This window comes from Macrobrachium nipponense, chromosome 24, assembly GCF_015104395.2.
Source record: "Macrobrachium nipponense isolate FS-2020 chromosome 24, ASM1510439v2, whole genome shotgun sequence".
NCBI lineage: Eukaryota > Metazoa > Arthropoda > Malacostraca > Decapoda > Palaemonidae > Macrobrachium > Macrobrachium nipponense.
Window position 1 is genome coordinate 78,996,902 of NC_061091.1, and position 22,314 is coordinate 79,019,215.

A 22,314-nucleotide genomic window follows, 5' to 3' on the forward strand; every position below is an offset into this window, starting at 1 on the left:
TGGCTATGGAGGCTATGGTGGTTACGGAGGCTATGGATGGTAAATGTTTCTCTTAATGACGACGTCGAGAAAGATTCTTCAGATTCTTCAAATGTTCCTGAAGCTACTTTGTAATTATTTTCCACAATAAATTACAGATAAAATGTTTTCTTTCATTTCTCCAGTATTTATACAATAGACTGATTTTTAAAAGCACAATGCAGCTGTTGCATGAATCATAGCTTGGCCTTCAGAATATTTCCTGAACAAGAATAACTTTTCAATAACTTTTTACATCAATTTTAAGTGTGAATTTGGACAGAAAATCTCTCGTATAATCATCATTAGAATGGAAAGTTTGATTGAATCTTCCTATGGCTGAAATTGCACAAATCTTGGCCAGCTTCTTTAAGTAAAGAAAGGCTGAGACAGGAAAGTGAAGGAAAGTTACAGTGACTGAGTTACATCACAGTTGAAAAGAATCCAGACTACCCAATGCTTTCTCAAACACAAAGTAACTTTGGACACAAGTGACAGCAGCGGAAGGACCTCCACCAGGGAATGAGAGCAAGAAGGCTGGCTAGCCTTTGCAGTGTAAGAATAGGTGTCTGTAAGTCTTTTCTAAGCCAAGGATTGTGAATGGCTTAGTCAACTACAGACTGTCTGTAATACCCTTTTTTAAAATGACGTCTTTTCTGGCTGAAGGACCCTGTCATGAGGACTCGAGGAGACATATCCTCTGAGAGCAGGATGACAGGAACAGTCTTTTGCTTTCCAGGATCCCTTGAAGGGAGAGGAAGGCGATCCTAAATTAGGTAGGTCTTACGATTTGAGGATGATAGACGTTCCCTTTATTCACTGAAGGTAATTGCTCACAATTTCCGGTTGAATGCTTGTGAGCTGTTTCCTTTTTCCATTTTATCTTTTTATTATAAAAAAAGTCTCACTACACACACACGCGCGCACACACACACACACACACACACATATATAGATATATATATATATATATATATATATATATATATATATATATATATATATATATATATACATATATTAAAAGAATCACAGTAGATGCACGTGACTTCATTAAATAAGCAGATACCACAGGCAAATGATAGTCAGAAATCCAAGCGCTTTCGCCTTTACTAAGACATTGTCTTAGTAAAGACGAAAGCGCTTGGATTTCTGACTATCATTTTCCTGTGGTATTCGCTTATATATATATATATATATATATATATATATATATATATATATATATATATATATATATACATATACACACACATACATAAATGGACCTAATGTACAAATTAGCACGTGTTTCACAAAAATATGATGACGAACATAGAGACTGAACCAAAGTCTCTCAAATGAAAGGACAGAGGTCTACCAATTAACCCACACTGGTTATGGCGAAAGAAAGTAGATCCTGGGCACTTCTGCAATTTGTATATTATTATAATCATTATTTCATTACATGAAACCTATTCACATGGAACAAGCCCACCACCAAAGGGGCCACTGACTTGAAATTCCAGAAACTTCCAAAGAATGTTGGTTTCAACCTCCCACCGCTAAAGACCCCCTAAAGGCCTGTCCACACTAGCGGGCATACCCGTCGGGCACTTCCAGCTGTTTATATTTTCTCTCGCTTCTGAAGCAGTGTTACCAGACAATCGCATCGTTCTGGCTCAATACTCGGTTGGTCAGTATAGCGGAACGGGTTATGGGAACTGTGTTTGCCCGTCGGGCAATGCCCGCCAGTGTGGACAGGGCCTAACACTGCCGCAGTAACTGAGCACGATACAGAGCCAGTGATTTTTTGCCAACCCTGGGGAGGCACGAACCTGCGATGTCTGCATGAATGCTTTGACATAGGTAGTTTGATCAATTGTTGTGTATCTAAAGCCATCTCATTACAAAAAACAGTAGTTTAGTCTGTCTGTTTATTGTGTGTAAGTAGCTTTCACTAATGCGGCATCCCACGCAAGTGCTTAACAGCTGATGGACCAATTTATAAGCATTAGGGGTTAAAGAGGGGTAAAGGAGAGAGAGTCTTTCCCTACTCAGTGACTACCTAACTAACAAGACCAAGCCATTTTTGCAAATCGTTGCTGAATATGGTAAGATCATACGGGTGAAAATGACATCCGGGGAAACTAACGCTAGGTTGGTATTTTACGGTAAATATTGAATTGTGAATTCTTACGTCCTGACAAGAAAGCCAGGTACAACAACATAGGAAATAACAAGAAAAGGAAATAGAAAGTTCGAGCGTTAGCTCGGCAAAAAAAAAAAAAACCAAAAACAACACCGGTGTTAGATAACTGTTACTTTTGAATACAGTCACATCGTCTTGGGCTGTGGCACCCGGCCTCACTGCCCGGGTACCGGGCCCCACTAACTAGCCAAATAAAAATCTCTTATATTCTGTAACGTTATTCCAGCAACGCCATATTAACGGAAACCAGTCACTCAAGCAATCATCATTGAAATGAGAAAACAGACATGAAATGGATGATTGTTTAGAATGAGAGGGAAAGGAAGTGAATGAAAAACTTAGGAAGTCTCGTTAATCAGTCTGACCTTCTTCCAGCTGAAGTGCATCATTTAGAAAAACATTAATAAAAAACACTCTTTATAATGAAGGACCAAAACTTACAGGGACCAAGAAGACCCTTTTTGCAAAGACCACAAAGACCCTCTCCTCGAAGGGAAGGAGAAGAGTTGAATGTGTAATCATTTTGAAATCAAACTATTCTTAGGACAACAGAGAAAAGAATAGTTTATAAGAAATTGTCTTAATAATAATAATAATAATAATAATAATAATAATAATAATAATAATAATAATAATAATAATAATAATAATAATAATAAAATAGTAGTACTAGTAGTAGTTTAGTAAATTTTCTGAATTTACTAATATATATATATATATATATATATATATATATATATATATATATATATTATATATATATATATATATTATTGCTATCTACTCATATATTCTATACACGTATTTTGCAAAGCAACCTGTACGTTCTTGAGAGAGAGAGAGAGAGAGAGAGAGAGAGAGAGAGAGAGAGAGAGAGAGAGAGAGGTAACAAATTTTAGGAAATAAAAAAAAAATCACAATGGTCAGTGTTCCCCTTCCTTAAGTTCCTCGCAATTTTTACATTTATAGTTCAAGCCTACTTTTATTCATTTGTACAAAAACACTGTTATATTTACAACAAAAGGTTATATAATGTCCATCAAGATGACAAAGCAATATTTCCGTGGCACTCGTTGGCACCGAAACAGGGCCCAGTTTTTGCTTGCTCGATGCTGGTATATAAGACGTGACTGCTAAGGCAGGACATTCACTCACTCAAGTGCCTCTGTCGACTGAACAGTCCTCAACCTCAGCTCTTCAATATGAAGGTGGTGAGTCAATGAGCACATCAGGTCCAGTTCTGATTCACAAGTCAATATATGAATTCGTCACAGAGTCAGTTCATGAATTATATCTAAATTTCAATGAATATGTTTTTATATATAGAGATTATTGCACTGAGATTATTCAGGATTAAGACTTAAGGATGATTTCCAGTCTCTGAATAACTGATAATCGATGATTCCTTCTCATATTGCAGATTGGCGCAATGCTGTTGCTTCTGGTGGCTCTGTTTGCCATCTTGGGATCCTCTGAGGCCATGCCGGAGCCTGAAGCTGATCCTGGCTTCCTCGGTGGTGGATACTATAGGCCTTATTACAGACCCATCATCAGCTATGGTTATGGCGGCTATGGTGGTTACGGAGGCTATGGATGGTAAACGTTTTTCTTAAATTACGACATTGAAAGAGATTCTTCAGATTCTTCAAATGTTCCTGAAGCTACTTTGTAATTAGGCTTAACAATAGATTACAGATAAAATATCTTCTTTAATTTCTTCAGTATTTATGCAATAGACTGATTTTTAAAAGCACTATGCAGCTGTTGTTAATTTGCATGCATGATAGCTTGGCCTTCAAAATATTTTCTGAGAGAAAACATATTTTCAGAAACTCTTTATATCAATTCTGTGTGGGATATTGGACATGTAGTATCAACTTTAGCCGCAAAGTTTGATTGAATCTACCTTTGGCTGAAATGACTGAATTCTTGGCCAGTCTCTTATAGCAAAGAAAGAATGAAAGAAGAAAGTGAAGAATAAAGAAAGAACCCAAATAGACGCCTTTCCTTTCCCTTCCACTGAGGAGAGTTAAAGTGACTGAGAAATACACCAGAGCCAGGAAGAAGCCAGATCACCCAAAGCTTTGTGAAAAGCACAATGCAGCTTTTAAAAGCAGTGCCAGAAGAAGCACCTCCACCACAGAAGGATAACTACTCTAAATTCTTACTGACTTACTGACTGACTAATAGACATCAAACTGTGAAATAATCCTTCGGCAGGATTGTGTGTAAATCACTTCTTGATCATGATGTATGTAAAGGCGATGAATAAATCTTTCATGAGACGATTCAACATGAAATTATAATAAGAGTAACCACTTTGACAATGATTTGTCATGGGGACAACTGTCTGCCAAGGAACAAGAGAAGGTCACACTTGTCGAGGAGAAGGACAACCTATACTCCGAATGGGAATAATAACAGAATAAGCTGGAATTTGTCACTTTTAATTTATAGCAGCAATTGTCTGTTCAAAAGCCAGATTGTAGAATCAGCTTTTATTAAGCAAAGAAGCATGGTGAACCTCTCAGATACTATAGATAAAATCTTCCTCCAAACAGCAATTAAAAAGATTGAAGAGAAATTGTCAACTGGGGTGACGTAACGGTTTACTTCTGGACCTCTTGGTGTAAATACCACTTTTCTGTAACTCTTCTCGTTCATCACATACCTGAAGAGAGACAGTTGTTCTCTAAACTATAATATTACCGTTCTACATTTTAACGTTTTTATTCGCTCCCATATATATATATATATATATATATATATATATATATATATAATATATATATATAATATAATATATATATATGCGTGTGTGCATAAAGCATATGAAAGAGTAATGAACATCACGCAACACCTTCATCATGTCTCCATCTTTGAAGTTTTATCAGTTATATTCAAATGCTCATAAATGGCAAAGGGTGTCTGCAGCATTTCCATATTGCATTGTATCACATTAAGAGATACATTCAATTCATTCAAAACTTCCCTCCCTCCAAGAGAAGGCAAATGGAGTATTTCAGTGCATCTCTGTTATAAGAAACAAATGCCTGGATTCTTCGAGGCATCTCTCACCTGTACACTTCTTGGCACAGTTCATCAGAAAGATCTACTCAGCATCACTCAAAACTAACTATTATTTTCAACAGAATTAATTCCCATATCATCATTCTTCGGTGGAGGTGCTTCTTCTGTCACTGCTTTCGTAAGCTGCTTTGTACTTTTCAAAAAGTTTGGATGATCTGAATTCTTCCTGGGTCTGATGTGCTTCTCAGTCAAACTATATTCTTAAATAATCATTGGAGATATGAAAGTAAAGATTTTATCTGTAATTTATTGTGAAATCTAATTACAAAGTAGCTTTAGGAGCATTTGAAGAATCTGAAGAATTTTTCTCGACGTCGTCATTAAAAGAAACATTTACTATCCATAGCCTCCGTAACCACCATAGCCTCCATAGCCATAGCTGATGATGGGTCTGTAATATGGCCTATAGTATCCACCACCGAGGAAGCCAGGATCGGCTTCAGGCTCCGGCATGGCCTCAGAGGATCCCAAGATGGCAAACAGAGCCACCAGAAGCAACACCATTGAGCCAATCTGCAATATGAGAAGAAATAATCGATTATTAGTTATTCAGAGACTGGAAATCATCTTCTAAATCTTAATCTTGATTAATCTCAGTGCAATAATCTTTATATATGAAAACATTCAATTGAATTTAGATATAAATCTTGAAGTTACTCAGAGACGTATTTATATATTGACTTGTGAATCAGAGCTGGACCTGATGTGCTCATTGACTAACCACCTTCATATTGAAGAGCTGAGGTTGAGGAGTGTTCAGTCGACAGAGGCACTTGAGTGAGTGAATGTCCTGCCTTAGCAGTCATGTCTTATATACCAGCATCGAGCAAGCAAAAAACTGGGCCTCGTTTCAGTGCCAACGAGTGCCATGAAAGTATTGCTTCATCATCATGATGTACAATATATAATTTTTTGTTGTTAATATAACAATATTTTCATATCAATGAATAAAAGAAGATTGAGTTATAAATGTAGAAATTGTGAAGAGTTTAAGGAAGCAGAACACTGACCAATGTTCCCTCAATGTCTCTCTCTCTCTCTAAAGACATGCGCAGTAACATCTCTTTAGTATCTTTCTCCAATGAATAAGTTCCTTTGCAAAATGACTTTTCCAATTTTTTCCATTTGTAATATCTCTTATTCCATGTTACTCACCCATGGTGATGAGCATATCTCATTATTATTATTATTATTATTATTATTATTATTATTATTATTATTATTATTATTATTATTATTATTATTAACAACCAAACAAAAGCTTCTTTCAGTTTTCTTCTGAAGATTGAAAAAGAAGCCCACAAAATCACTGTGTATAACGTGTTTGCTTATAAGTATTTAAATTTTATTTTACTCAACACTCCAGTACTTTCAGGCCCTATCTGTGGCCCATTTTCAAGAGATGTGTAGGTTGTGAGCCTGGGTCTCGCTGTTCGACAAGGACGTCAAGGAAGGGAGGCGGCGGTCTTTGCAATGTTCAATCGTGAACGTGAGGGAGCTGTGGTCGTGGAATGCACGTCGCAGCTGCTCTATCTCATCCTGGGACTTGGCGCAGACGAAGGTATCATCAATGTAATGCACGTACATCCTCGGTTTGTTGGAATTCTGGAAGACCCTCTCTTCGACGGTACCCATATAGAAACTGGTGAAAAGGACCCCAAGGGGAGATCCCATCGCCACGCCGTCGATCTGGGTGTACATATAGTTGTGGTGATCAGCAAAAGGGACCTTCTTAGTACAGATTTCCAGCAGGGCTCGAAGGCCATGCTCTGGGATGTTTAAGGATGGAGTGTCGGGGTCCCTGTAAACTCTGTCTAAGATCATTTGTATGGTCTCGTCAACGGGGACGTTGGTAAACAGGGACTCTATATCCATCGAAGCGATGCATCCTCTGGGGGGCGTTGCTCGTAGGGCTTCCAAGAACTCAGCCGACGACTTCAAGCTGTGCCTATCTGGGACGTGCAGGGTTAAGATGGTGTTGAGTTTCTTGGCCAACAGGTACGTAGGGGCAGGGATCTGGCTGATTATGGGGCAAAGGGGGTTCCCTTGCTTATGGGTCTTAACATTCTCATAGATGTAGCCTAAGCCATGGTCGCCCGTTATGGGTGGCAAATGTAGGGCATTCGAGGCAACGTTGACCGTCTCAATAATCCTGTTGGCCTCTCGCTTGATGTCGTCGACTGGGTTAAGATGGTGTTGAGTTTCTTGGCCAACAGGTACGTAGGGGCAGGGATCTGGCTGATTATGGGGCAAAGGGGGTTCCCTTGGCTTATGGTCTTAACATTCTCATAAGATGGTAGCCTAAGCCATGGTCGCCCGTTATGGGTGGCAAATGCAGGGCATTCGAGGCAACGTTGACCGTCTCAATAATCCTGTTGGCCTCTCGCTTGATGTCGTCGACGAGGTTCTTGGTAATTCTGCGAAATTTCGTGGAGCCCGCCAGGAGGAAAAAGATGCTGAGAAAAAGAACAGGACCATAACCAAGAAACTCGTCGCCCTCAACTTAGGTAAGATACGCCTCCCACAAGGGCGAGACGAGTACATCAACCTTACTAAGTCCCAACACCTGACGAAGACAAGATCTTGCGGATGGGCCTCATCTGCCACTTCATCACACAGCCGAGGCCGATGGATAAACGCTTGGAAATTGAATATCTCCTCGATGGTATCCAGAAGCAAGAAGACCTTGGGAACCTGCGGACGACTGACGCCCTTCAGCCCCTTCTGCCTGCAGAGGCCCTCACCGACCGTGGAGATTACCGCAGTGGTATCATCAGCCGTGACCTAAGGGAAGCAGGGAAGCAGTTAAGAAAGCGTGAGGACGTCACTGTACGCAGGGCCAATAAAACTATTGCTTTCGTCCTTATCCAGACTGAGGAATACCACAGGAAGATTGAAGAAATCCTGGCGGACTGCATGTGGCGATGGGATCTCCCCTTGGGGCCCTTTTCGCCAATTTCTATATGGGTACCGTCGAAGAGGGTGTCGTCCAGAATTCCAACAAACTGAGGATATACGTGCGCTACATTGATGATCCTCCCAGGCTGAGATAGAGCAGCTGCGATGTGCATTCCACGACCAAAGCTGCCTCACGTTCACGACTGAACATTGCAAAGACCGCTGCCTCCCCTTCCTTGACGTCCTTGTCGAACAGCAAGATTCCGAAATCAGCACGAAGGTGTACACGAAGCCGACGAACCTGGGAATGTGCATGAACAGTGAGAGTGAGTGCCCTGAGAGATATAAGCGCTCCACCATCAGCGCCTTCGTCAGGAGGGCCCTCTCACACCGCTCCTCCTGGAATGACACACACAGTGAGTTGGAGCGCACCGCCCAGGTCCTCGTTGACAACGGACACACCAACCATGCTGTTGATGAATCTATAAGGAAAAATATGGAAGCTTGGTACCACCAGGAACCCCGCCCCGACGTTGCAGAGCCCATCAAGCTTTTCTACAAGGGGCACTTCCACCGAAGGAACAAGGAGGACGAACAAGCCCTCAAAAAGATCATCGAAGAAAACGTCAGCCCCGCCGACCCAGACAAAAATATTAAGTTAAATATATACTATAAAACGAAGAAGACGAGCAGCCTGGTAATGAGAAACAACCCTTCGGCGCCCCTGCAGGATCCCTTGAAGAAGACGAGTGTGGTCTACCATTACACATGCCCCGTCCGAGGATGCCTCTGCAAATATGTCGGTATGACCTCCATGCATTTCTCCAAGCGAATCTCCTGCCACGCTCAAGAAGGAGCCATATTCAACCACGCCAGGACTGCTCATAACAAACGGATAAAGAGAAATGATATTATCACTAATATCGAAATAATAGACCAGACAACGGATCCCCAACGTCTGTGCCTCCTAGAAGCCCTCCATATAGGTAAAGAGAAACCAAATCTAAACATCACCCAAGAAACGTTTCTTCTTCCCACCGCCGCCCAGAGGGCAGCGAACGACCCCCCGACGATACCACGGGATGATAGGATTCCTGCTACAGACGGAATTCCTGTCGTTCATCCCCAGGCACACTACTGTGGTGCTCACACGAGAGAATCCCCGAGACCTTCGAGGCAAGATCAGCGACTTCGCCCAAGACCGGCCCGACCAATGAGAATGCATCTCTAGGTCTGAGCCGCTATAAATACTGCCCCATAGACTTTCTTGCTACAGTCTCTTCAACCGACTTGTCCGAAGATGACCTGCAAGAAGGTCGAAACATCACGTGATACCAGCTATACCAGCACCAATACCAGCCCTTAAACCGAAGACAACCCCGGCCCCGAACTGAACTAAGCCTACGGAATAATACCGGCACTGACGACGACGCCTGCTTGACCTGGACCTGATATCCTGTTCTAATAAAAGATTACCTTCAGCATTTATAATTTTTGAAAATTCCTAATATGAATATTGGCCAGTTAATCAGATACAGCTGAGCCTGAGAAGCGAATTGAAAGGAAAATAGAAAAAAACAATATATAAAATCAACTTGCTTAATTCTGCCATTCTTTTTAACAATATTATTATTATTATTATTTATTCATTTTTTTTTTGCTCTATCACAGTTCTCCAATTCGACTGGGTGGTATTTATAGTACGGGGTTCCGGGTTGCATCCTGCCTCCTTAGGAGTCCATCACTTTTCTCACTATGTGCGCCGTTTCTAGGATCACACTCTTCTGCATGAGTCCTGGAACTACTTCAACCTCTAGTTTTTCTAGATTCCTTTTCAGGGATCTTGGGATCGTGCCTAGTGCTCCTATGATTAAGGGTACAATTTCCACTGGCATATCCCATATCCCTCTTATTTCTATTTTCAGATCTTGATACTTATCCATTTTTTCCCTCTCTTTCTCCTCGACTCTGGTGTCCCATGGTATTGCGACATCAATGAGTGATACTTTCTTCTTGACTTTGTCAATCAACATCACGTCAGGTCTATTTATAATAATAATAATAATAATAATAATAATAATAATAATAATAATAATAATAATAATAATAATAATAACAGGCTTTATTTCAGCTCAGGGCCATATACATGGAATATACAAAATACAGACAGTAACATACACAATCTAGATACATGAGACAACATGATAAAAAAGAAAAAGAAAATGAATAATCGGCACTTATTCACAAAATAGCTGAGGTAGCATAAAAGCTGGTAATCATAATACTGGTAATAACAGTAATAATATTGGTGAGAAAAGAAATATGCATTGAGAGTAATAACAGTTAGTGCACATAATATATAACTTAAATTTCAACTAGAGACCTTAGGTGGTTACAGTAGTCAGGTCCAGAGGGCTAAATACGAGAATTGAATGTAAAGAAAACTTTAACTTGATAGTAATCACAATAATAATGAAAAATTAAAATATCAGCAATAAATGTAATAATGACAAAAACTGCAGATGACATCTTGCCGATACAGATATTAAGTCCTTTAGGGGACAAAGGCCTCATTTTCCCATCTTTTCCACAATTTAGATCTTCTTCTTGCTTTACTCCTTAGGATGCTTTGTATGAGCGAGTTGCTGCTGTTTCTCACTCGGGTTACCAGACTGGACATTGTTCGTCTAACAATGATTTTTAAATTGTCCAGGTGGTTTTCTATGAACATTTGTGTGGCGGAGTGGTAGCGGGAAGTGTTTGTGAGGCGTCTCAGAATGTCATTGTGCACAACAGTGATGGTCTCTCGGGTATAGTTCGTCCAGAGGGAACACCCATAGATACTGTAGCAGTACGAGCGGAAGAGCAGCAGTTTCATGTCTCGGTGACAGAAGGCAAACCTCCTTGCAATCATGTTGCCAGCTGCACATAGTTTACGATGCCTCTGTTCAATGTCTGCCGTATCTTTTAGGTCATCGGTGATAATGTGACCCAGATACGGAAATTTGTGCACAAATTCCAGCCGATGGTTTCCGAGGAAAATTTGTGGTTCTGCAATGTGCTTAAGCGATTTCGGGAGCAGCGACATGTACTGGGTCTTGGTTTCGTTGTAGATTATATCAAATTCCTCTGCATATTGGCGGCAAGTGTCGATGAGTCGTTGGAGACCTTGCACTGATGGGGAAATAAGAACCATATCGTCGGCGTAACAGAGGTTGTTTATAGTTATTTCATTGAAGGTGCAACCGATTGGGAGTGAGTTCATTTTGACATTCAAGGCATCTGTGTATGTATTAAAAAGGTATGGAGAGAGAATCCCCCCTTGCTGAAGCCCGTTTAGGGAGCCGAAGGTGTACGATAATATGTTACCCCTTTTGACACAATTGCTGTGTGGAGAACCAGCAATGTAAAATGCCAATTAGATACAGGGGTGTGCCCCTTTTATGCAGCTTCAGGCAGAGCTTCAGGTAGTTTACTCTGTCAAATGCTTTTCTCACATCTACAAAACAAAGGAAAACAGGAGAGGCTGATGATAGGTAGTAGTTCAGTAATTCTTTCAGTATGTAGATGCAGGTGTCAGTTGAGTGGTTTGCTTTAAACCCGAACTGGTTGTCAGTGGTGTGTAGAAAGGGGAGAAGTCTCACTAGAAGAACCGACTCAAGTATCTTCGATGCGATCGTTGTGATTGCAGTCGGCCTGTAGTTGCCAGGGCCAGCTGCATCCTTTAGCTTGTTTTTGATTAATGGGTATCAAGTGAACTAAGAGCAGGGAGTCTGGAAGAAACCGGTGAATTATGCACGCATTGAATAAGGCAGCTAGCAAAATGTAAATTATCGGATGGCAGAATTTGAAGGCCTCTGCAGGAATACCATCACAGCCGGGCGATTTATTATTAGGAAGGCTGTTTATGGCATCGCTGATGTTACCTGGCGTAAGGAGGTTATCTACATCCCTTCGGGAATCTTGATCATTTATGCAATTCAGGATATTGTTGAAGTGATCGCCCCACATACTTGTGATAGCTTCGACTCTGACTGCTTCCCCTACTCTCTGTGATAGCTTTTTAGTTTTGGGATTTAAGGACTGGATATCTTTCCAAAGACGAGGATAATCACCAGATTCTAAGTTTATAGACATTGCATCGGCTAACAGTTGTTTTTCATTTAACCTGCAGTGCTTAAGAGCAAGTTTGAACTGCGCTCTCGCTTGCCTCATTAGTAATGCAGTGTGCCCTTCCCTGGGGCTACCATTTTCCCTCCACAGTAAAAACATTTCTCGTGAGTATGTATACAGATCTTTAACCAAGCCATTCCATCCAGGTATATTACGAGAATTACCTTGACGAAATCTGTAGGCAGTCCTGCCCGAAGCAAGCATAGCGGAGATTATGTTCGAATAGAATTCATTCAGATCCCTTCCGTGGTGGTCATTTCTACAATTTGTGGTAGTACTAAGTAAGGCGTCTGCTGGTTGAACTACTGACCACAACCTGGTTTCCGTGGTCGCCCTAAAGTATCTGGTTTTCTGTTGGTTTTTAAAATTCCAGTTTACTGCTGGTGGGCGAACAGTTAGGGGGTTTTCACGGTAGGGAGGGATGGGGTACTGAATGACACCTGTTATGGGATGTGATCGTAGCCCGTTGCAAGATCATAGTGAATATTGCAGGTCATAATAGAATCATGAAGTTGTGGAGACGTGATGCAGTGGTCCAGCTAGGAGGTTGTAATAGCATCCGCTCTATTATGTACATATGAATAGGAGGAGGGAGGGAGGAGCATTACATCGCTAATTTGGAGAGCATGATTTTGACAGAAGCAAGTAAGTTCATTATAAAATTGTTTTGTGGGGTGAGAATTAAGGTCCCCGATTATACAAATATGATCAGCAGGAGAATCATGAATAATACTGTGTAACTCCCCTAGGATCATGCAGTAATGATCAAAATTATTGTTATTTTCCCATGTCATATAAACATTAATAATTAGGATTTTAGAGTTCCCTACTGTCACTTGAAGCCCCAGCAATCTGTCACTCCTGTAGGTCATCACCTTTATCATATTGTCTAACGATTTGTGCCACAGGAAAGAAAGGCCCCCTTTCGGGTGACCGGCTATGATTTGATCTGTAACTTGCATCGATGAAGTTGAGAAGGTTCTGAAGTCTTCATGAATTGAATAGCAGATGGCAAGGTCATGTGGCCAGAGGAGCGTTTCTTGCAATGCAATGATGCCTTTGAAGTTTTTGCAGAATACATTTAGTAGAGGAATGTTCTGCTTGAGGCCAAAAATATTCCAAGAGATTATGTTTAATGTATCCATGGCTACTCACGAAGATGGGAGATGAATGCGCTGATCATTTGGGTGGATGGGGGGTTAGTCAGGGGGAGTGGGCAGTCACTCGCCGTGGGGGGTTGACTGGCACTTGCGGTGGAAATGACCCTGGTTGGGTCACCGATGAGCGCAGATTGTGAATTACTACGTGACATCTCTTCTCAGGTGTTGGGCGAGGTGAAACATGAATGTTGGGCCCCGGTCCAGCCGCCAAACGAAAGGTTCTTCTCTTCTTTCTGCTTGTTCGTATCTGCCAGCCGCCAGACCCCTCATGATCACTCTCATCTGCATCTACGATGGGGGGTTGGTGGGGAGAGATAGGTTGGGGAGGATTACGAGGGCTAGTACTCAACACTGGAGATATATCTTCCACCCTATCACCCTATCTGTTCTGATACCATAGTCCCAGAGGATCTTTGCCTGATTGTTTTCTATCACTCCCTCAGGTTGGTGCTCGTACCACTTATTACTGCAAGGTAGCTGATGTTTCTTGCACAGGCTCCAGTGGAGGGCTTTTGCCACTGAATCATGCCTCTTTTTGTACTGGTTCTGTGCAAGTGCCGGGCATTCGCTTGCTATGTGGTTTATGGTTTCATTTTTCGTATTGCCCTTTCTACATATGGGAGAGATGTTATTTCCGTCTATCGTTCTTTGAACATATCTGGTTCTTAGGGCCGGATCTTGTGCTGCTGTTATCATTCCTTCAGTTTCCTTCTTTAGCTCTCCCCTCTGTAGCCATTGCCATGTGTCATCGCTGGCTAGTTCGTTAGTCTGTCTCATGTATTGTCGCGCATTGGTTTTTTGTGCCAGTCCTCTGTTCTGTTTGTCATTCTACTGTCTCTGTATATTTCTGGGTTTTCGTCTACTTTTATTAGTCCTTCTTCCCATGCACTCTTTAGCCACTCGTCTTCACTGGTTTTCAGATATTGCCCCAGTGCTCTGTTCTCGATGTTGACGCAGTCCTCTATACTTAGTAGTCCTCTCCCTCCTTCCTTTCGAGTTATGTATAGTCTGTCCGTATTTGCTCTTGGGTGTAGTGCTTTGTGTATTGTCATATGTTTCCTAGTTTTCTGATCTATGCTGCGGAGTTCTGCCTTCGTCCATTCCACTATTCCTGCGCTGTATCTGATTACTGTCACTGCCCATGTGTTTATGGCTTTTATCATATTTCCGGCATTGAGTTTTGACTTGAGTATTGCCTTGAGTCTACAAATATTCTTTCCTGATGGTGTCCTTCATTTCTTGCTGTTTTATATCCCCTCCTTCCATTATTCCCAGGTATTTATATCCAGTCTCATCTATGTGTTTGATGTTGCTCCCATCTGGTAGCTCTATCCCTTCAGTTCTCGTTACTTTGCCTTTTTGTATGTTGACTAAGGTGCATTTTTCTATTCCAAACTCCATCCTGATGTCCCCAGATACAATCTTTACAGTCTTGATTAGGGTATCTATTTCCTTGATGCTCTTCCCATACAGCTTGATGTCGTCCATGAACATCAGATGGTTGATTCTGTTGCCTCTTTTCTTGAGTTGGTACCCGGCATCCATCTTCTGTAGTACTTTTGTCATGGGAATCATGGCTTCTACGAAGAGTAGTGGAGACAATGAGTCGCCCTGGAAGATCCCTCTCCTGATATTAACCTCTGCTAGTCTTATTCCAGAGCTTGTAAGTATTATATTTCAGTTGCGCATTGTATTTTTGAGGAAGCTGATGGTATTTTCCTCTGCCCCATATATTTTCAGGCATTCTATTAGCCATGTGTGTGGTATCATGTCGAAGGCTTTCTTATAGTCTATCCATGCCATGCTTAGGTCGGGTTCCTTCTCCTACTGTTCTTCATTATCATTTTGTCTATCAGGAGCTGGTCTTTTGTGCCCCTATACTTCCTTCTGCAGCCTTTCTGTTGGTGGGGGATGGTGTTTGTCTCCTCTAGGTAGTTGTATAGCCTTTCACTGATGATACCTGTTAGTAACTTCCACGTTATTGGTAGGCAGGTGATAGGGCTGTAGTTACTGGCTATATTTCCCTTACTCTTGTCTTTTTGTACTAAGGATGTTCTTCCTGTGGTCATCCATTTGGGTGCATGGTGATTTGAGATACAATGCTGGAGTTGTTCTGCTATTCGTGGGTGTAGGGCCTTGAAGTTTTGAGCCAGTATCCATCGACTTCATCGGGACCTGGGGCTTTCCAGTTTGGCATTTTCTTTAGTTGGTGTCTGACTGTGTCTGTCGTGATCTCTGTGAATCTTTGTTTTATTCTCCCTGTTTCTTCTTCCTTGACTTCCTGGAGCCATGTTGCATGTTTGTTGTGTGATACTGGATTGCTCCATATGTTTTCCCAGAGTCTCTTACTTGGTTCGGCTTCAGGAATTTCTTGGTGGTTGTCTTCCCCTCTTAGTTGGCTGTATAGTCTTTTCTGGTTAGTTCCGAATAGTTTGTTCTGTTGGTATCCCTTATTCCTGTTCATGTACCGTTGGATCTTATGTGCTTTGGCCTTTAGCCTCTGTTTTACATCTTCTATTGTGTTGTTTAGTCCCCTCTCTTGTACTTTGTATGTCTCGTTCAGTTCCTCCCTTGTTTTCTGGCTTCTTAGCCTTTTTTCTACCATCTCTTTCAGTTTAATCAAGTCAGATCTCATCACCATGATTTGCTTTTCCAGGCACCTTTTCCAAGGAGGTTGCTGTTTTGGTTTCTGTTGGGTTGATTGTGCTGGTGGTGTTGGTGTTCGAATCCACATCAGTTCTGCTACTAATCTTGCTCCTGCATATGCCAAGTTATTTGTTTCTGTGATACTGGTGGTGTGTATTATGCCCATTATTTCATTGACCTCACTTGTTTTCTCCCTTAATTTCTTGGTGTTGTAGGCTTTCATGGAGGGGATCTTTGTTCTCTCTGTATCTGGCTCCATCCATTGTCTAACCTTTTCTACCCATTCCGTCCTCTCTGTTACTTCGTCGGTGTTTCTTTGTGTGCCGTTGTTTGATACCTCATCATCCCTGTCGTCTTCTGTGGCATCGTCTCTCAGTTCGTCTTTGTGTAATTCGTTGTCGTGTGACATTTCCTGTTCCAGTTCTTCTCTTTCTGTTGGGGAGAGCCAGTTCTTTTTCTTTATGTTGACCAACCTTCTATATCCTCTATCCGTCTGGTTGCTTCTGATGTAGCATCTCCATATTTCCTTATTTTCTTCTCTTGTCCATTTCTTCCTTTGGTTTGCTTCTGTAGCTCCAATCTCAGGCTGTTGGTTATTGTCGTTGTGGTAGTCAGTTGCTGGATGACGACCTCCAAGTACCTGACCGTCTTCCCCTTCAATTGGGTTGAATACCTGGCTGCCGGACGAAGCTCCTCTGTTGCCAGAGGTTCCATTTACGTCGTTGTCGTTTATTCCTTCATTTCTAAACATCATTGCTGAGTTTTGCTATTTAACCCATAGCTGGACCCTACCCCATCAGGGATAGGTACTCAGTTACAGCTGAATAGACTGAGGAAATTATGGTAAAGATCCTTTCCCAAGGAATCAAAGCCGAGGAGAGCGGTCACCCATCCAACGACTGACCAGCCCCAATGTTGCTTAACCAGTCCATTGACGACCTAACCCACTCTGCCACGGCGCCACACTTATTATTATTATTATTATTATTATTATTATTATTATTATTATTATTATTATTATTATTATTATTATTATTATATTTTATTGCTGACATATCATTATCAGAGTAATTACTATTTTTATGAGGCTTAAGATTAAATTTTAAGAAAACTTTCTCAACCTTCTTGTTAGTCTCATAAGGAAGAGTCTGGATTATTTCCTTTATTACTGAGACAACAGTCTTTATGGATTCTTTTTATTGGTGCACTTTAGGTAAAACAGGTTCCCAGGGAATTTTAAATGTTCCTTAAAATATTTCAGTCAAATTCTTTCCTTGGTTTTCAAACTATTCTTTCTTTTCATAATTTTTACCTATTTCAATGATGACAGCTGAGCTCTGTTGTCCATACCTAACTGAAAGTTTAGTAATGGAAAATAGAGCTCAGTTATTCTTCACCATATATACGATCACAATCATAGAATGCTTTGGCAACACAGTATTTAGAATAAAAAAGTTACATAATGCCCCTCATGATGACACAGCAATCCTTTCGTGGCACTCATTGCTTTTCTCGATGCTGGTATATGAGACGTGACTGCTAAGGCAGGGCATTCACTCACTCAAATGCCTCTGTCGACTGAACACTCCTCAATCTCAGTTCTTCAATATGATGGTTGTGAGTCAATGGGCACATCAGGTCGAGTTCTGATTCACAAGTCAATATGTGATTTCGTCTTTGAGTAAATTCAAGAAATATATCTAAATTTCAATGAATATGTGTTTATACATAAAGATTATTACACTGAGATTAGTCGTGATTAAGAGTTAAAGCTGATTTCCAGTCTCTGAATAACTGATAATCGATGATTCCTTCTCATATTGCAGATTGGCGCAATGCTGTTGCTTCTGGTGGCTCTGTTTGCCATCTTGGATCCTCTGAGGCCATGCCGGAGCCTGAAGCCGATCCTGGCTTCCTCGGTGGTGGATACTGTAGGCCTTATTACAGACCCATCATCAGCTATGGGTATGGAGGCTATGGTGGTTATGGAGGCTATGGATGGTAAATGTCACTCTTTAAGATGAAATGGTTTCGGTTTCCAAAATCTGTTTCAATTACAATTTTACTTGAAAAATGATTTGCATGCGAATATTTAGAACCGTAAGTCAATGCCCTCAGATGGGGTCTTGAAATTACATAATAAAAGGACTATAGGAATGATATCTTGGTCTTATTATACCTTGATGGTATTCACTATCTGATGTCATGACTGCAGGAAATAATCCATAATTCATATATGAAGACAAATTTTACCTGACAAAAGTTGACTGGGAACAGTACCTTGATTAATATTCGAATATTCATTTGCTTTTTATTTTTTTTATTTTTTACTTATAGTGACAAGAAATTGGTTAAGCTTAATCCCATTTCCTTGTCCCCAAAACTTTTATTTCCACCTTTCTCATAAATTGTTATATATTCAACTTGATCAAGTATACAGTTTTGACACCAATACAAAAATCTTTTGGACACGAGGGAGTAACGTTTTAAATCGACTAAATACACTGAAAGGTGTTACATAAAGAATCAAAAATCGTCAGCAGACGCCCTTTGCTGTTGATATGCATTCAAACATGATAACTGCTAAAAATGGGATGCAACATTGACACCATAATTAACCCATAATCAGCAATTTTTTGCTTTACCCCTACATAGATACACAAACACATATTGCTATTAAAGTTAATGGCATTGTTTACAGAAACTATCTTGTCATCAAGACTTTGAATCAGTCTATAATTCTTCTTTTTCTCTTAAGACAAGCTTTTCAGGAATAAGGAAAATTCTTTCGAAATTATATCCAAATACTTCATTTTCTAGTTGACGGACCATTTCCTCACCTCTCGGTGGAGTCTTCAGGACTGGATTACAAATTAACAATCAAGGTTTTTATTACTACACGTGGAATTTGGAATTCCAAACATGACGTCATTGGGGTGCTGAATTTCTACTGGTCAGTAGGTCTCATTCTCTTGCTAGTGGTCTGGGCGGCAGCGTGGGCACTCCTGGTGCTCCAAAGGACGCATCCTATGCCACAGCTTGCAGCAAAGGGTGTGGGCAAGGGAGTGATTCCTGTCTCTATGACGGGCAGGGAATGGGTGGGCATTTTGCCCAAGTGTATGGTATCCCAGGCCATAAAAAGAATGAGTCCTTCGCCACTGAGGAATACTCAACCAATTACTAAGAAGCAGTGAAGGAATCTCGAATGAAAATAACCAGGAAATTCCGAAATATGAAAGGCGTTTGCCTTGGGAATATGTTGAGAAATTGAGAGACACTAGTCAACTACGGCCATTTTGTAATGTCTGAGTGACTGATGCCCTTCATTGTGAGGAAGCATTTCTTGGATGGAAGTCCCTGTCACGAAGACTGGAGAAGAAATATCCTCTAAGTAACAATTGCCTTCAAACTTTGACTTCTGATTCTATGATTTTTGACAAGTTCTCTGCAAAGTTCATTTATTCTTCCTACATATCAAATTCCTTTAGTTGACCCAATGGAATATGTTTGTGTAAAAGGAGGAGGAGGAAAAGAGGTGAGAGAAACAGCCCAATTCTTGGCAATTCCTTCAAGAATTAAACTGTGGATTCGATGTGTTTACATCTGCGTTTTTTCACAGTACAGGAACGTCAGACATGGATGCTTGATGTCTGAATCTCGATTGCCAGCCGGGTAACTGCGTCTTCATGGGTTGAGAGTGACCAGAAAATTCCATAAAACTGCAAGGGAGTTCTCCCCCTGGAATAGGCTGGGAAGGTAAGTCAGTAGCCTTTGCAGTGTAAGACTCAACCAGCCAATGTTCAGAAGACTCAACTTATATTAGCTGCTTGTCGGACAGTATGTATGACTTAGCAACATGTTGGTAATATTGGTATCCTTTAAGTACTTTTTGTACCATCATATCTGAAACCTGCTTTGTCATCTTCACTTATGTGAGCATTGAGTTTTTTCACTCTAAGTTGCTTCTCAGACTCTGTGGGAGTTGTTGGAGGGTACCCATTCACTTTCTTGACTTTTGTCCAATTTGAAGAGGCTGATCAAGAATTGGGCTTCTTTTGCATCTGTTTTATTCTTCTCACCATAAAAAAATAATTCACTAGACCAAACAGAAGGTATAAACATGAGGATGTATGAACATCAACAGAGATTTGATCAGATTTCCAAACTAATGACGAGTCAACAGCTGAATGTGTCAAATGCCTTACAATATTGATACAAAGGGAAGACAAAACCTTTTCCAAATTTACTTTTGCTGAAGAGAACTCTTGAAATGAGAAGGATCCAAGCAGCTAACAAACTGAAAAACAATTATATTTTGCAGTTAAAATCATATAATTGTTACATAATTCTAAATCATAAGTAATAAAAATGCTTTTCCCAGGAACATCAGAGTTCATCGGACGATAATGGAAAAAATAAAGAAGGTATTTCTTTAAATATTTATCGTGAAAACATTCACAAAACGATATTTATGTTGTATAAATTTAGGTTATCTTGCAACATGTCAATATTTCTTCCTAAATTTTGACGAAACCGGAACATGAAGAAGAAAATTGAACAATCTTGTTTTTGATGTCAACATTTACTACCAATAGCCTCCCAGGCCATACCCATAGCTTTTGATAGGTTTATAGTAAATGTGCTTAATGATTGGATATCCGTGATGGATAAAGCCAGGATCGGCTTCAGGTTCCGGCATGGCCTCAGAGGATCCCAAGATGGCAAACAGAGCCACCAGAAGCAACAGCATTGCGCCAATCTACAATACGAGAAGGAATCCTCGATTATCAGTTATTCAGAGACTAGAAATCATCTCTAAGTCTTAATCATCATTAATATGAGTACAACAGTAGCTATATATACATATATATTCATTTAAATTTAGATATAAATCTTGAAGTTACTCAGAGACGTATTCATATATTGACTTGTGAATCAGAACTGGACCTGATGTGCTCATTGACTCACCACCTTCATATTGAAGAGCTGAGGTTGAGAAGTGTTCAGTCGACAGAGGCACTTGAGTGAGTGAATGTCCTGCCTTAGCAGTCACGTCTTATATACAAGCATCGAGCAAGCGGGCCTTGTTTCAGTGCCAACGAGAGCCACGGAAACATTGCTACGTCATGAATAGGAAAATTCGTACATTCTTAGATACTTTGGTATTTACGACATTTATACGTAATTAAGGGGAAGACTGACCAACGGTATTTTTCTGCACCTAAAATTTATTACCTTTCTCTCTCTTTCTCTACAGAATGTTACTTCAATGAATAGGTTGCTCTGCAAAATGAGTTTTCCAACCATTTCTCGTGGTAATTTTCACTATTCCATAATATTAGTTATTTCCTTGTCTCCGTTACTCAGGCGTGGGGATATTGGTCTCTCATTATCATTATTATCATTATCATTATTATTGTTGTTGTTGTTGTTGTTGTTGTTGTTGTATTTTATAGTGTGGAGGGGTTCTGGGTTGCATCCTGCCTCCTTTGGAGTCTATCATTTTTCTCACTATGTGCACTCTTTCTATTAGCACACTTTTCTGCATGAACCCTGAAGCTACTTCAACATCTATTTTTTCCAGGTTCCTTTTTAAGTATCTTGGGATCGTGCCTCCTAGTGATCATATGATTATATGTGCAATTTCCACTGGCATATCCAATATCCTTCTTATTTCTATTTTCAGATTAGTTCTAATGAATACTTTCTCAACCTCCTTTCTAACCTTATAAGGAGGGGACAAAGTTTTGTCCTTCATTGGATTCCATTGACTGGCACACTTTTGGGTAAAACAGGTTCTTAGCCATTTTTTTTATCTTCAGAATTTTCTAGACAAACGTGTCCTTGTTATTCAGTGCATTACTTCTTTTCTGCAATGTTTTCTCAAGAAGTCAAATGAAATGCTGATGGCTATTTTAGTAAGGAAAGTCTCTAGAAATATCATCAAATTCAGGGCAAATATTCTACAACAGTTTGATGACGCTGTAGAGGAGCTTATGACAAACAGGCCAAATCAACACAGGGAGACGATATCAATCGCATGAAAATTTCACTTTTGTTATTTAGTCTCGCCGTGCTCTGCGAACAGAATTTAATATATAACTGAGGGAAACTGCAATAATTCCTAAGAGATGAAAA

The 22,314-nt window shown here is 40.4% G+C and overlaps 1 long non-coding RNA gene across 1 annotated transcript; it reads left to right on the plus strand.

Moving 5' to 3' along the window:
- Positions 1 to 3,368: 3,368 nt before the first annotated feature.
- On the plus strand, positions 3,369 to 4,206 carry LOC135204516 (uncharacterized). Its single transcript, XR_010312261.1, has 2 exons — positions 3,369 to 3,420; positions 3,630 to 4,206. It is a non-coding gene; the product is annotated as an uncharacterized LOC135204516 (long non-coding RNA).
- The last annotated feature ends 18,108 nt before the right edge of the window (positions 4,207 to 22,314 follow it).